Below are 3,504 nucleotides of genomic sequence, written 5' to 3' on the forward strand. Positions count from 1 at the left end.
CAGGAATAAGTCGCTAACGGGAAGAGATAGAAAAAGGAGCTTAAGTACAGTAGACAAATTATGGTGTTACTTTCCAAACGCACTATGTTACTTGTCTCTATCTCTTACCGTTGCGAAGAAAATTGAAGAAATCTAAGAATTTAAATATTTTACAAGAATAAGTCGCTCACGGGAAGAGATAGAAAAAGGAGCTCAAGTACAGTAGACGCGTTATGTTGTCACTTTTCCAACTAACTATGTTACTTGTCTCTATCTCTTACCGTTGCAAAGAAAATTGAAGAAATCTAAGATTTTAAATATTTTACAAGAATAAGTCGCTAACGGGAAAAGATAAGAAAAGGAGCTCGAGTACATTAGACGCGGTAAAGTGTCACCCTTTTGACGGATTATGCTGCTTGTTTCTATCTCTTACCGTTGCAAAGAATATTAAAGAAATCTAAAATTTTATATCTTTACCTACCAATAAATCGCGAACGGGAAGAGATAGAAAAAGGAGATCAAGTACATTAAAAGTGATAAGTTGTCACGACTCCGACGCACTATGTTAATGTCTCTATCTCTTACCGTTGTGAATAAATTTGAAGAAATCTAAAATTTTATATCTTTAACTACGACTAAGTCGCGATCGAGAAAAGAGAGAAAAAGGAGCTCAAATACAGTATACGTGTTACGTCCGAGTGTTCAAGGTCACGGTTTGACGAATCGTTGCCGGATACACCACCTTTGGCTTAGTGATTTTTATTACTTTCCATTCGGGTCTAATAGTGACGCGATGAATTCTAAGAATGTTTATATTGGTTATAATGCACGGAGCGGACCTAACCGAATAGTTTGCTGAAATTGTCGGACGTGTGTTGGTTGCTTCCAACGTTGACGAGTCAAACTGTCCATTGCGCGAGTAATTCCTTAATATACTTCTCAGGTGGTAATTTCTGCCTCCTCGACGCATACGACGTCTTCTCTGACGGGCCGAAGTATCTGGATGATGTGTTTCCTGAAAACAGATACACAAAATAAGCGTGCAATCAAATTGCACCTCTCTTACTCTTGTATCCTGAAAGGGAAACGACAAGCGTGCGATCGTGACGCACCTCTCTTGTCCTCAGAACGGAAGGATACGACAAGCGTGCGCTCGTGACCCATTTCTCTTGTCTTCGGAACAGAAGGAAACGACAAGCGTGCGGTCGTGACGCACCTCTCTCGTCTTTGGAACAGAAGGAAACGACAAGCGTGCGCTCGTGACGCACCTCTCTTGTCTTTTAGGACAGGATTGACGCGTGAGAAACCAGAAATTAATTAACAATTTAACTATCTCGTCAAAAGTAGGAAACAGAACGACAAGTTATAGATATATATGTATATTTATAAAAGAAAAGAATACTCGCTTGTAAATTAAAGAAGCTGAATTATATTACAAAATTCTTACCATGACAGGCTATTCCTAAGTCCGAATGTGACAAAAATATTCTAAGTCCGTATTACGAAAATATTCTAAGTTTATACTGACAAAAATATTCTAAGTTCGTACTGACTGAAAATATTCTAAGTTTGTACTGACTGACTTACTCCGAATGACTCTACTCTGAATGCTCGAATGATTCTGTCTGTGCCGGTCGCTCCGGTCGCTTATATACCCTACAAAAGGTGCTGATGCAGCACTGTCCTACAGGTCCGTCGTTCAACGGTACCACGCGGTCAACGATCCTGCGCTCACTCGGTTCCCGCGGTCGCGAAGCGTGCCTTATCTCCGCGCGTGCCTTATCTCTGTTCGCTCGCTCAGGCCAGCGCCTGTGGTCTTTACGCGCAAGTTTTGTTGTGAGAAAAAAATATTCAAGAATATTGAGAAAATTAAAAAAAACTACTACGGAATTATTACTAATAATATTAACATAAACAGAATTATTAGTGGTATACTATAACTAGCTGATATAATTACATTGCTATAAATCTGCCATAATGTTTTGTATGCGCAAACATTGGTATACTAAATTATAATAAATCATACATAATAATCGGTACTGATTTCTTAATTAATGCGCTACTACACTCTTTTAATAACAATACTTCGCTATGACAACGGTATATTACCAACCATGATATATTACCGACCATGGTACATTCCCGACAATGATATATTACCGACAATGGTATATTACCGATCATGGTATATTACCGACCATGGTACATTACCGACCATGGTATATTACCGACCATGGTACATTACCGACCATGGTATATTACCGACAATGATATATTACCGACAATGGTATACTACCAACCATGGTACATTACCAACCATAATACAATACCGACAATGGTATGTTACCGACCATGGTACATTACCGACCATGGTATATTACCGACAACGGTACATTCAAGGCTGGTAATTTACCGATTATTGTAATAAAAAGTAAACTGAATAAGAAAAGAAAAAGAAAACTCGATATAATAAGTACTTAAACATCTAAATTCACGGATGTGACACTTCCCCCCTTAACTCAATTGTAGCAGTGTGATGCCTTCTGCGATTGACGCTCTTTCGCTACGCGTATGCTGTCTGCTAGGATGGGGCATCTCTTGGCGATTTCGCCCAGGTTGTTTGTTTGACTGGCGGATGTTCTTGGAGGTGCTTCCGGCTGATTGTGCTAAAGTGACAGTGGAATTGGTTCCTGGGTAGACGTCCTGGTTTTTGCTAACAGAAGATGTGTAATGGAGTTCCAGACCGCTCCTAGCACTTTGGTACTCTATCCAAAGACTGCGTGCAACGCATATCCTCTGATGACTGTGTTGATGCAGGCCTTGATTGCCTTAAACAGTATAAAAATCATTAATATTCCTGCACTGGCTGAACCGAACGTGATAAATTCCTGCCAAAGTTTTCGTATAGCATTAGTCGTTAAATGTTCGATGTCTGCTTCTTTTAATAGCCCTGTTAAAGAGATGCTGTTCTGCGGAAAATTTCTGCCTGTTGCGCCTTTGGCGATAGTGTGTAGAAGAGCTGGTCTTTCTGCTGGGAACAGTATGTGATCCGTCAGGTTGTCGAGATCCGTTTGGCTGTAGTTTCCTGATGTTGCTAGGGACTTTGCATCAATGTAACTCCAGGTCGGTCTTTTTATTGGTTGTAACTCCTGTGGTGCCATAGTTCCAATGGGTTTTGGTGACAGTTGGTACCAAATACCTTCTAGTAGGTACATCGCTGGTAGCACTAAGGTGCACTCTCTAACTGTTCCGGTCTTGAGCAGAATATGCGTCTTCGGCATCAGAAAAAGTGACGAGTTTTGATGTGACACAGATAGTTCATGGTAGCACTCTTCTGTGTGGCGTACTGTTACAGCCACCGAAGCACATTTGATTACGTGAACGGATTCTCCCGCAACCGTTGCCATGTAGCCCGGTTGTCCCATCAGATGATACGCAAACTCACCGGGTAGTAAGTTAGCGAATGTCAATAGGTTTTCGAGGACCTGTCTCTCCAGGACACACTTTTGTTTCAGAACATCTTGA

This window comes from Pseudomyrmex gracilis, unplaced genomic scaffold, assembly GCF_002006095.1.
Source record: "Pseudomyrmex gracilis isolate BER0280 unplaced genomic scaffold, ASM200609v1 scaffold_1328, whole genome shotgun sequence".
Taxonomy (NCBI): domain Eukaryota; kingdom Metazoa; phylum Arthropoda; class Insecta; order Hymenoptera; family Formicidae; genus Pseudomyrmex; species Pseudomyrmex gracilis.